This window comes from Monodelphis domestica, chromosome 2, assembly GCF_027887165.1.
Source record: "Monodelphis domestica isolate mMonDom1 chromosome 2, mMonDom1.pri, whole genome shotgun sequence".
NCBI classification, from domain to species: domain Eukaryota; kingdom Metazoa; phylum Chordata; class Mammalia; order Didelphimorphia; family Didelphidae; genus Monodelphis; species Monodelphis domestica.
In genome coordinates, this window is record NC_077228.1 from 284,010,831 (window position 1) to 284,024,037 (window position 13,207).

General features: G+C 45.8%; 1 protein-coding gene across 2 annotated transcripts in view; it reads right to left on the minus strand.

The window, feature by feature from the left end:
* CCND3 (cyclin D3) overlaps positions 1-12,953 on the minus strand; it is a 120,141-nt gene extending 107,188 nt beyond the window's left edge. Inside the window, exon 1 of one of the 2 annotated variants that reach the window (XM_007483878.3) lies at positions 12,662-12,953. The gene's annotated coding sequence lies outside the window, so the exon portion shown is untranslated. The remainder of the gene's footprint in view (positions 1-12,661) is intronic. The other variant, XM_007483879.3, reaches the window with a different exon arrangement.
* Between the last annotated feature and the right edge of the window lie 254 nt (positions 12,954-13,207).

Consider the following 13,207-nt stretch of genomic DNA (forward strand, 5'->3'; position numbering starts at 1 on the left):
GGGAATGGCTGAACAAATTGTGGTATCTGTTGGTGATGGAATACAATTGTGCTATAAGGAATGATGAACTGGAGGAATTCCATGTGAACTGGAACGACCTCCAGGAAGTGATGCAGAGTGAAAGGAGCAAAACCAGGAGAATATTGTACACAGAAACTGACACACTGTGGTGCAATCAAATGTAATTGACTTTTCTACTAGCAACAATGCAATGATCCAGGACAATTCTGAGGGACTTAAGAGAAAGAACGCTATCCGCATCCAGAGGAAGAACTGTGGGAGTAGAAACACAGAAGAAAAACAACTGAGTGATCACATGGTTCACTGGGGATATGGTTGGGGATGTAGACTCTAAATGATCACTCTAGTACAAATATTAATAATATGGAAATAGGTCTTGATCAAATGACACATGTAAAACCCAGTGGAATTGCACATGGACTATGGGAGGGGGTGGGAGGAGGGGAGGGAAAGAACATGATTCATGTAACCATGGAAAAATATTCAAAATTAATTAATTAAATAAAAAACTTCAAATTTAAAACAAATGAAAAATTAGGATCGTCATTATTACTTTCAGTGGTTATTGGGAACAAAAGAAGTGGATTTGGTTATGTGGCCAAAGTGAAAGATAATGACTACTTATCCCAGATGGTACCCACAGATAATGGGAACAAGTATTTATTAAAGGCCGGTTGGTTGTGTTCCTGGTGGGCAGTGAGGTGTCACAGTTTGGCCTGAATCTTCTTCCTGAGATCAAATCTGTCTTCAGACATCTCCTAGCTGGGTGACCCTGGGCAAGTCACTTAACCTTGTTTGCCTCAGTTTCCTCATCTGTAAAATGAGCCAGAGATGGAAATGGCAAATCACCCCAGAGTCTTTGCCAGGAAAATCCCAAAAGGGGTCATGAAGAGTCGGATATGACTGACATGATGAATAACAATAAATGTGCCTGACACTGTGCTAAGCTCTTTACAGATATTATCTCATTGGATTTCAATAATGTTAAAGGACTCAGGGACAGCTAGGTAGCTCAATGGATAGAAAGCCAGGCCTGGAGATAGCAGGTTGTGGGTTCAAATCTGAACTCTGACATTTCCTAGCTATGTGACCCTGAGACTTAAGCCCCTTTGCCTGGCTCTTACTTCTCTTCTGCCTTGGAACTGACACTTAGTATTGATTCTACGGCAAAGTAAGGGTTTAAGGGGGGAAAAAAAGGACCCCAGAAGAAAGTCTCCACTCTATTGGGTGAACGTCCCTCTGGACAGCTACTGGGGGGGGGTGTCCTTAGTTGCTCTGGGCAATGAGGTGTGGATGGGCTGAAGTTAGGGAGAGTGGAGAGAGGGAGTCAAAGGAGGGATTTCCTCAGTAGAGCTGGCCAAAGCTATTGGCAAATCCTCTGTGCCTTAAGGGTCAGGCCTTCACAGATTGTTCATGAGGCCAAAATGACTTCTTTCTTGACTATCAAGGCCGGTCCTGGGATAACAGATATGCAGCCATTGGACCGTCAGAGGCTTTTCCAGTTTTCACTCTATGGGTGTAGCCATAGAGAATTCCAGGGTCACCTCCACACCATAATGAGGCACTGCAGAAGGAATTTAACAGATCCCTATCACACCACATTGTGGGCAAAAGAGACTGCCCCCCATCAAAAAAAATCGAACTTAGTAGACAAGTTGGAGGTCCAGCTCTAAAGAATACTGAAATAGGAGCCAGGATACCTCCTCTGGGAAGCCTGCTTGATTAGCACTTATTTTGCAACTTTTTTTTCTTTTTTATCCCTTCCCTTCTGTCTTAGAATCCATACTGTATATTGATGCCAAGGCAGGTTCAGTGACTCACTCGGGATCATACAGCTAGGAAGTGTCTGAGGCCTAATTGGAATCCAGGACCTAGCATGAGTGGGCCTGCCTCTCAATCCATTGGGCCACCTAGCTATCCCCTCTTTAAAATTTAATTTTCTATTTTGGGTTGGTTTTTTTTTGTGTGCAACTTATGCATTTATCTACTACTAATGAATTCAAATCCTGGAACCTCTCTGTGTCTCCAGGTGACTCTTTAGTCTACAAATTGCAGAAAGTTTGGAGACATTCTCTGAGGAATTTCTTCACTGGGATTCCCCTACACACATGAAATCAATCCTCAAGGCCTCTTAGCATCTTAGATTCAGAGCAGAAAGGGCCTCCAAGGTCTCTGAATGCACCGCCTTCAACAAACAGAGGACGGGAGGATGTGAAGTGATTTTCCCAGAGTCCCACAGGTAGGAAGTGTCTATGGTAACATTTGAACCCAGATCTTCCTTACTCATCCGGTGTATCCCGTCCCCAGTTCCAGTCTATGAGAACAGGGATCCTGTTTTATCTAAATTTATGGCCCCGATTGACATAAGCTCTCCACATAGTAGGTGCTTAATACATGTTTATTATTTACTTTAGTGAAGGCTGGGCTCAGCCACTGGTTGGCTGTGTGTCCTCGGGCAGATCTTCCCCCTCTCTGGGCCTCCCTCAGCAAAATGAGTCTAGGTCTAAAATGGTCTCTAAGGTCCCTTCTGGCCGGGACATTTGGAGGTGGAAGGATTCTGGATTTATTTAGGCAAGGACTCCTCCGCGTGGGAGTGCGCTTGGGCCGGCTCTCTGCCCACTCTGTGAGTCTCCATTCTAATTAGGGTCTGTGATGCTTCCCAAGGAGCCGCCAGGAAGCCTGGGAAGCAACAAATCTTGCTCTCTGCCCTGGAAAAAGGATTCCGTCTCGGCTGGAACCCCCCTGCCGCCCCCACGCTTTCCCCCCACCTCAAGCTCCAAACCCGCCAGGAACAGAAGCCGGATTGGGGGGGGGGGGGAAGGAGGAGGGGGCCGGGGGCCCCGAAAGGGGATGGGCCATTTCCAGCCAAACAGTCCGGGAGAGGAGTCTCCACCCGCAGCCGCCAGAGGTCCGGTGTCCTGGGGCCCCAGTTAGGGTCTGTGGTCCGGAAAGCTGGAGAGAAACCCCGAGGAGCGACAACGCAACTGTGGTTGGAGGACTCATGGCGCTGACATTTCCCCAGTCGGAGAGTCTCTGGGGCTGGATGCTGTCAAACACCCCCACCTAGTGGCTGCAGGCGGTACTTCTCGGCTCGCTCTCCCCACCTCTCTAGGTCCAAACCTCCTGGGGGGGAGTGGGGGAGCCCACCACCACCTTAGGGATCATTTTACCGAAGATCGAACTGGTCACCAGGGAAGGGAATTACTTAAACGAGGCTGTGCAGGTACAAATAACAGTCCTGGGATAGGAACCCCAGGCTCCCTGACTCGAGATCCCAGCCACACCTACCCCCAAAATCCTCAGAAAGGTCATCTTAGAGGCCATCTAGATCAATTTCCTGGCCAATGTAATATATATATTTTAAAAACCTTACCTTCCGGCTTAGATTGAGTCTAAGACAGAAAAGCAGTAAGGGCTGGACAATTGGGGATAAGTGACTTGCCCAGGGTCACACAGTCACCAAGTAGCTGAGGCAAGATTTGAACTCAGCTCTTCCTGATTATAGGCCCAGAGCTCTATCCACTGCTGGCTACCTCCTAGGCAAACAGGGTTAAGTCACTTGCCCAGAGACACACTGCTGGTAAGAGTGTCAGGCCACATCCGAACTCAGGCCTTCCTGACTCTGGGCCCCGAGCTCTATCCCCTGGAGCCCTCTGCTGCCCCTAACTGTGGCGGGTGAGCATTCCCAGGTCTTCCTGAAGGTAGACAGTCACCAGGAGATCGCTCCTTCAGGCAGGCTGGCATGCCTGTCTAGATGTGGCACCAGCATCAGAACTCCTGCATCTCCTCTCTAGTCGTGGGCCCTAGAAGCACCGAGAATAGGCCTGACCTCAGCCTGTCTCCCTGGAAGGAGTGTCTAAAGATCTGCATTCTCCCCTTCTCTGCCACGGCTAAGCCACTTCTCTGAGGCTTGTTTTTCTCAGCTGGGAGAATGGGAATGACATTCATACTACCTATTTGACAGGGACACTGGCGCAGAAAGTGCTTTATGAACTCAAAATGGACACAGCCCGGTCCTGGGATAAAGGAACTGGCAGGGGAGGAGACTTCCTCTGCTAATGTGCTAATGCAAGTCTGTGCCATCAGTGTCTTGCAGCTGCTTTGTGCCAGAGCCAAGCCTTGACCCTAGACCTTCCTGGCAACAAGCCACCTCTAAAAGCTACAAAATACGTTAGGGGGGGAGCTAGGGAGCACAGCACCAGGCCTGGAGTGTGGAGCTGAGAGGACCTGTGCTCAAATCTGGCCTCAGACACTTCCTCGATGAGTGACCCTGGCCAAGTCACTTAACTCCCATTGTTCAGTTTTTAGCCCTCTTCTACCTCTGAATGAATGCACTGACTCTAAGGTAGAAGGTAAGAGTTTAAAAAAAAAAAGAAAAGAAAGAAGAGCAGAAAAGAGTGATGAGGAAGACATGTTGAAGGTCCCAGAGCATTCCCATGTAATGCTGGTTTTAGCCCTAGGTCTAATTTTCTGGAGTTTGTCCCAAGCTGTCCCACCTAGGACAGGTTTCTTGGGGTGAGGGTGGGGGTACGTCAATGTCTCTGCTGGGCAGTATACTCAAGTGGGAAAAGGCCCTCTGGCAGCGGCCCAGCAGCTCCCTCACCCCAGCCCTCCCCTCTCAAGAGGACAGCCTGTGCCCCATGGAAGGGTGTCTACAGGGAGCTGGAACCCCTCATGTATGGCCCTCCAGAAAGCAGGAGGCTGTGAGAAGGCTGAGGCCATCCAGGATGAAGGTAAGGGCTGAAAGAGGTACGTGGAGGCTCCCACACAGGGCCTTGCAAACCAGCGTCCAAAAGGGGTGGCTTGGCCAGGTCAAGGGAAGCAGGGAAGCATCGTGGCACTTTTAGTGATTTGCAAACTCTGAGTCCCAGTGAGATCCTGTAGCCATGAAGGCCAAAGAGAGTTCGGCAGCTCCAAGAGAGAGGCAGGGCTCCTAGAGTCAGCCACATCGGAGGGACAATGTCTGGGCCTCATTGCTTAAGAAGCTCCCAGGTGTGCTGAGGAGGGTGACCAGGACCCCTGGGGTCAGAGGACAAGCAGAATTGGGGACATTTAGCCTGGCGGAGGAAAGCTCCGACAGGGACCAAACAGCTTCCTCCAGGGTTTGGGCCAGCCTGTGGAAGAAGCTTTGGGCTTCTTTTGCTTGGCCCCAGAGGGGCAGGTCTTGGAACAACAAGGAGAAGTCGCAAAGAGGCAGACTTTGTGTCCATGTAAGGGAAAAGATTCTAGCAGTCAGACCTGTCTAAAAGTAGAAAGGGCTGTCTGGGGAAGGGGAGGTTCCCTGTCACCAGAAGGTTTCAAGTTGGGGTGGGTGCAGGGTGAATGACCACTTTCCAAGGCTGGTGTAGATGGGAATCTCGGTTAGGTACCAATTGGACTGGAGGTCCCAGGGGTCCTTTCCTGTTCTCCAGTCCTGATTCTCTGAAGTGAGGGGAAACACTCTGGGAGATGGTAGCTTCCTTTGCCTATTGCCCAATGGTCACCTTATTGGGACTGGAGTCAGTCTATTCAAATCTGGCCTCTGACACTTACTAGCTAGGTGACCTTGGGCCAGTCACTTATCTCTGTTTGCCTCAGTTTCCTCATCTGTAAAAAAAAAAATGACCTGGAGAGGGAAAGGGTAGACCACTCCAGCATGTTGGCCAAGAAAACCTCACAAGGAATCAAACCCGACTGAAACAAGTGAATACTGGTGGCTTCTCATGCTGACTACTTCTGCTTTTTTTGCCCAAGCCAGTGGAGAGTCAGAAATAAGTTGTATTTTTTAAATCTCTTAAATAAATCTTATGTCCTATGACTTCCTGTTGACAAAGATTGGGCCAACCCTAATCCTTGCCTTTTTCACTGCAAACCACAGGATCACTGATTTAGAGATAAAAGGGATCACTGAGGTCCAGTTTCTTCATTTTGAAAATGAGGAAACCGAGGCAAACAAAGGTCAAGTGACTGGCCCACAGTCACACAACTAGTAGGTATCTAAAGTAGGAGTTGAATGGAAGTCTTTGTGACTCCAGGTCTCCTGCTTTATTACTATTAGGCCACCCATCCAAATTAAACCTCCTCTGACTTTGAATACACAGAGAGACCAGACATGAAAAGCAGACACTCAGGCTTGTGTCTGAAGCAGGACAACCTCAGAGAGAAACCAGGCTTGTGGAAAGAAAGCTCTGTGGCTTGAGTCCATGGAAATTCTGCCTTAGAGGTCTGGCATCACAAGCATTTTCCTAGCCTGATCCACAGAGGTTGTCCTGGAACACTTAGCTTCAGATTTCCAGAGGAAGCAATGGAACACGATTGTTCATTGGCTACCTGGGAGGTAGGAAGGCCATTTGAGAAAATTCTCCTAAATTCTCTTGTTCCTCACACGGCTCTTAGCTCTGACACCTCAAGATCTAACTTCTGAACATTTTCCTTTTCCTTATCTTATTTCTCATTATAACCACTAAGATGTCCCTTTTCCTTCTCAACCTAAGTAAAGTAGAGGGACTGGGAGGAAGAGTATGTTGTGGATGTTCTTCAATGGAAAAGGACCAATATGGAATTGTGTTTTGCATGACAATACAGACTGATGAAAAAGGTGGTGCCTCCCTAACTCAATGCTTTCTAGTTTCTCAAACACCCTGTTCAGAAAATTCTTTTCTTCAATCTCTCATGAGATTGCTGCCCCTTTCTTCCTGGTGAGCTTGAGATATTTGGGGAAACATACTTGGAAAGAAAGTAATTTTAAGAAAGATCTTGCACCAGTGAAGGTCAGTCTCTGGGATCTGCTCTCCAGCCCTTTAGGGTTCCTCACAGGAAGTGAGCAGACAATGGGGATACAGGGATGCATCTTCTGATTCTTCTCAAACTGACCTATGCCCCTAATTGTTGTCGTTCACTCATTTCAACTGTATCCAACTCTTTGTGACCCTGTTTAGATACTAGAGTGGTTTATCATTTTCTACTCCATTTTACAGATGAGGAAAGGGAGGCAAAAAGGGTTAAGTAACTTGCTCAGGGTCACCCAGCTAGTAAGTATAGGAGGCCAGATTTGATATTTGAATTCAGGAAGATGAGTCTTCCTGACCCCAGGCCAGGTACTCTATCTATTGTGACAGCTAGCTGCCCTTCTTCTCTGTAAACTTTAAATTACTCCACCCTATTTAAACCTTACTTTAGGGGAAGATAAAGTTGTAATCTCCTGATTGAACAATGAAGGTATTTAGTTCTTACCTTATAGTGAAACTAGAAGTTAAGCTAAGTCTATTTTTATATCTTAATACAAAAAGGTATTAAGTAACTTAAAAGGTATTAAGTAATTTAACCTTTATAGGTTAAATTAATCACAAAAAGGTCAAGTAACTAACAAAAGGTAAACTTAACAAAAAAAGTGTTAAGTAACTCAAAAAATATAATCAAAGAAGATAAGAACTAAAAGTATGGGCAGTCCTGGAGAAAGCCTTTGATGTGATTGGTAGATGTGAAAATTTAGAGGAGGAGACACAAGGGTGAAAGGTCTATATATTTGGGATTTTTCGGCTCTCAAAAGCCTCTCTTTCTCCGCAGAGGTGGATCTGGCTGATCACTTCCTGTGAGCAGCCTGGGTGCCAGTTCGAACCTGGAACTGGAGCCTGGAGGAGCTCCCTCAGACAGCTTCCTTGAGATGGTCTCGTGGTGAGTGATAAGACTGACTTCCCTTTCCCTTGGCTCAGGGGAGGCCCCTTTGGCCAAGGTCTTTAACTCCTGCCTGGCTCAGCCTGAGCTGGAGCAGTTTAACTTTTTTCCTCTCTCTCTCTCTTCTCCTTAATTCCTTCTCTCTATATTAATTAAAATCACCATAATTTCCAGTTGACTTGGGTATTTTATTATTTGGGATTTTCCCTGGTGACCAAATTAATTTAGATTTTTTAAGTCACAACTATAAATTTATCATTACAGCTCCAAGCCCTCTTTTATAACACATAAGAAGCTTATAGGGAACTGATGTGCTGTTCTTGCCATCTCCAGCCTCATCCCCAGGTCATCAAATCCATACATTGCATGGATGCCAGGTCAGTCTTCCCCATGCACAGATCTGATCAAATCATACCTATACTCAAAACCCTACAATGGCTCCCTATTACCTACCAGTGGGTCAAGTGCTGGGCTTTTTGCATTAAAATCCAGTCTCTCGAATACTTACTGTGTGGCCCTGGGCAAGTCACTTAACCTCTGTTTGCCTTAGTTTCCTCAACTGTAAAATGGGTATAGCAATAGCAGCACCTCCTTCACAGGGCTGTACACTGAGGATCCCAAGGCACTATTGAAATGCTTATTTCCCAAGCCCCAATTCTTTAGACTAAGAATCAAAGTTTTCCACTTTATCACTCTTTTCAGCCTTATATCACTCTTTTCCTCAGATTGTGCTATAGCCAATCACCACTTGCAGTTCTCCAAACATCAGCAGGGTTCTGCCCAGTGCTTTGGCTCATGCCACTCTTCCTTTGGAAAATGCTGCCCTTTCTCCAGCTTCTGCTGAAATCCTCCTCTGTCTCTGAAACCTAGCTAAAAGGCCACGTCCTCCGTGAAGCCTTTCCTGATCCCCAGTGAGAAAAGGTTGTTCTCATTCCTTTTTAGACCTCATCTAGCACTGTGATGAGCTCCTCTAATGTGCCATTTGGATTAATTCTCTTATTAGGAAGCAAGATGGCACAGCAGATTGTTGGGTCAGGAATCAGGAGTTCAAATCTAACCTCAGACCCTTACTGGCCATGTGACCCTGGGCAAATCACTGAACCTCTGTCTCAGTTTTCTTGTCCCCCTGTCTCAGTGTCCTTGTCTCCAAAAAACGGGTACTAACATCTTCTACTTCCCAGGGTGGTGAGGATAAAATGAGAAAAATATTTGTAAAATGCTTTGTAAACCTTAAAATGCTATTCCTCTGCTTAGCATAAATATTCTGGCCAGAAATATTCCAGAATATTTATGCTAATATATATAGATAATAGCCAGAATATTTATGCTAAGTAGAGGAATAAACATTTTTAAAGCATTACTATATGCCAATCACTGTGCTAAGCTGGAGAATAAGCTCTTTAAGGTCAGAGATAATATCTTATTTTTCGTTGTATCTCTTCCAATGTCTAGCACTGGCTCCTCAGCATGAACAAATGTTTGCTGAATTGCTCACCTCATAAGTGCTGGCACATTCCCAGTCCGACCTAACCAAATGAATGTCCCAACCAAGGGAGGAATGGAGGAAAAAAATAGAAAGAAGTGTGAAGATTAAATTTAACTCTCCCCAGATTGTAACAATGAAAATACTTCACTCTCCCCTGATTATGAAGATTAAATTGTAAGATCTGCCCTTTTTTAGATTTAATCCTCCTAAGTATAAACACTCTACTTAAAATTGAGTATGTAGATCTGCCCATTTTAGATCTAATCACCAAAGATGTAAACACCCCATTTCCACATTAAGTGGGAAGTCTGTGACCCATGTGTGAAATAGTAGGTAAGGAACTGACTGACTGCCCAGGGGAGCAGTCCTAAAACAAAGCGTCAACTGTTATTGGTAGATGTAAAATTAGGGGAAGACACAGGAAGTGACACAAAAGAAGAAGCTTTAAAAGGAGCTGTTACTTCCTGCGAGAATTGGAATTCTTCATGCTTTCGAGTTGTTACTGGTGAAGAGGGGCAGAAGGATCTGCTGACTGGACCTGAGATCTTGTTCCTGACTGAACTGACACATGATGAGTGAAAAAGCTGACTCTTAACTGCTGAATTGTTTGAAGAAACTAGCCTCAGGAGAAATCTGTACTCTTGAGAGAGGTTCCCTGTATCCCCAAAGCCTCAGCTACAAGGGCCAAGTCAAGTCCTCTCTGGCTAAGAACTAAGTCTTCCAGCCCAGGGGCAGGGAGTAAATTACTTTGTGCTTATGCTAGATATCTTACCTTATCCTCTCTCTGATTGCTTACTTCACTCTTTCTACATTTTGTAATGAAATTGTAAATAAAATCTCTTTGGAATAATATAAATTCCTGGCAACCACATTCTTAAATATAAAGTTCAACCCTTTTAAAAATAACCCTTTTCCCCCTTACAGAAGCAAAAGAAGGACCCATCAAAGAGTGTTTGGTCTGGACATGAGTTAAGGTCCTGGTTTTTTCAAAACCTAACTACCAGAATTTACAGTGAATGAAGAGCACTGAATTTGGCATTTGAGTTTTTTGGTTATTTCAGACACCAGAATGCTTCAGACAGTGAAACAGACAAAGGGAGGCAGCTAGCTGGCTCAGGGGATAGAGTGCTGAGCCTGGAATTGGGAGGATCTCCATTCGAATCAGACCATAGACATCCTAGCTGTGTGAACCTGGGCAAAGCACTTAACCCCTTTTGCAGAGCTCTTACCTTCTATCTTAGAGCTGTTATAAAACAGAAAGTAAGGGCTTTAAAAAAAAAAGAAAAAAGAACAGGAAAAAGACAAGATGTCTCTATGGAAACTAGGTTACAGCTGATTGCTTTGGCCAAGAGAGATGACCTAAGGTCATGGGATTTAGAGCTGGAAGACTAATCATTTTACAGAGGAGGAAACTAAGATCCACAAAGGCAGAGGGAATTACCTGAACTCATAGAGCAGAAGTAGATTCAGACCTAGGTGTTGAGGCTACAAACCCAATGTTCCACCCACTACATCAGGTTATTTGGTTAAACACCAAAGAGATGCAATCTAGTTCTCTTACTCAGAGTAGGCTCTTTAAGAACAACTGGCTGGGGTGGGATGTACCTAGGTAGTTCAGTGGTTAGAGAGCCAGGCCTGAAAAGGGGAGGTTCTGGGTTCAAATTTGAGTCCTACTTCCTAGCTATGTGACCCTAGACAAGATACTTAACCTCCATTGCCTGGTGCTTACTGCTCTTCTGCCTTGGAATGGATACTTAGTATTGATTCTAAGACAGAAGGTAAAGGTTAAAAAAAAATTTTTTTTAAGAACAAACTGAGTGGCTCTAAGGCCAAGTTTTAGTGGAAGGGGTACTCTTGGGATGCCAGAGAAAAGAAACTGATCCCCTAGAGGCAGAGGACAACTGTGCAGTCTGTCTCCCCTGAATTCTGAACCTCAATAAAAGTCTGGGTCTGGTTCTGGGAAGAGAGGTTGATGTATGTAAGATGTATGTAAGAGAGGATGTATGACTGGAGCCCTCTATGGTTGTAGCCCCTTGTCCCAGGGCTAAGGGAAAACCCTTCTCTCCTCTGGTTTTCTTTGTCCCTTTCTAAAATAAGTATACATTATTATTTTTTTAAAGTTCTTGTCTTTCACTAATATTCTTAAACACTTTGTGAGGTGAAAAGAGGCAGAGAAAATCCTTTTCTTATTGAGGAGATGCTAAGAATTGATAAGTTAATGAAATATTTATCAATCCTGAATCAATATTTATCGAGTTACTTACTTTATGCAAGGTAGGAGCAGGTAAGGGGCTCAGTGCATAGAGTACCAGGCCTGGAGTTAGAAAGACCTGAGTTCAAACCTGTCCTCAGACACTAGCTGTGTGATCCTGGGCAAGTCACTTAACCCTATTTGTCTTAGCTTCCTCATATATAAAATGAGATGGATAAGGGACTGGCAAACCACTCCAGTATCTTTGCCAAGAAAATTCCAAATGAAGTCATGATGAGTCAAACACTTCAGAAAAACAACTGAACCATCAACAATGCAAAGCTTTACTGTTATCTGGTGATCTTACAAAAATAGACAAAATACAGAACTTATTCATAAGGGCCTTAAAATATAATTGCAGAGAAAGACATAACCAAATAACTTTTACATGAGAGAAATTATGATAACTGCAAAGGAAGGTTTCAGGTAAAGCATGATAAAAATTTGAGGAGGAAGAAATCAAGGCACCAAAATAGGAGGTGACATCGACCAAGCACGAGGGCTTTTGAAGACCTGGGTGCTGGAAAGGGCAGAATTGTGAGCAGGACCTACCCTAATGACTCTACGACTTCCCTATTAGACTGTAAACAAACGCCTGTAGCCAGCGTTTGTTTACTACACATCTCTTATTCCTTGTGTCTGGTACAGCGCCTTGTAGAGTAGTAAGCAAGCCCAGACTACGGTTGGATATAAACATATCTATTAACACATCCAATATACACAAATACAATAAATATATGTTCACCCCTACAAATATATCTTAATTAGCCTACAGAGAATGCGGTCCTAGAATCCAATCCAGTTCCCTTTGAGGGACTCTGACCCTTTGTCTCAGAGAGTAGCTATCCGTGACAGAAAAATAATAGGATTTAGAGTTCCAAGGGATGTTTGAGATCAATAATACACTCGTTTAAATGAGGAGGAAAATGATAGAGGTAAATGGGTGTTTGGGGGACCAGAGGGAAAAATCAGTTTCTCCTCCAAGTTCTTGAACAAAGTAGCAGAGATCTACTTTGGAGTCCCTCTTGGGTTCCCCAAACCCGAAAACTCAGCGACCTCCCTTACCCGCCTTAAGCTGGGATTTCCTTCCCAAGACACTTTTTTTCTTTGAACACTACAATCACTCAGCCCTGTGTGCTCCCTGGGGGTCAGCACTGTCCCTGGTCTGTGGCTGTAAAGCTGCACGAACTAGATGGGAGCCCCACCTCCCCCCAGACCTGTTCCGTCCGTCCCCCAGCTCAGCAGCCTACCTAACAGGTGAGTCCGGGAGCCGACTCTTCGCGCCCGCTTCCTCCTGGCACGGACTCTTCTCCTCCAACTCCAGAATTGTGTCCCTGGGGTAGGCCCGTCACGGACACGGGGCTGGGAGTGGGGAGTGGAGGAAGAGATCGCTCCCTACCTGCCCCAAACCGCTTCAATCTCGACCCCTCCTCCGCGCCGGAGCGGGGTGTTTACAATTTCGGTGCTGCGCTAGGGATTCGACGTTTGAAGTTGGGCAGGAAGTGGGGAGGAGGGTGAGGGGGGAGACGGAGGGGGTTGTGGGTTCCTGTTTTAGAAAGGTATCGCGCCCCCCTTCCTTTCCCCCATCGCCCCCTCTCTCGAGGCTTCTAACACCCCGGGGGGGCGGGCAGATTAGGGGGTACCCCGATCCGGGCCCCGGGGTGCGTATAGGACTGGAGGGGACCCCGCCCCCTGACTCCTGCTTTTCGGGGCCGGGGGGTAGGGTTGGGGGAGGCGGAGGAAAAGGGGCCTCGCTTTCCAGGATAGTTCAAGCACAGGTGTAGGCGTGCAGGGTG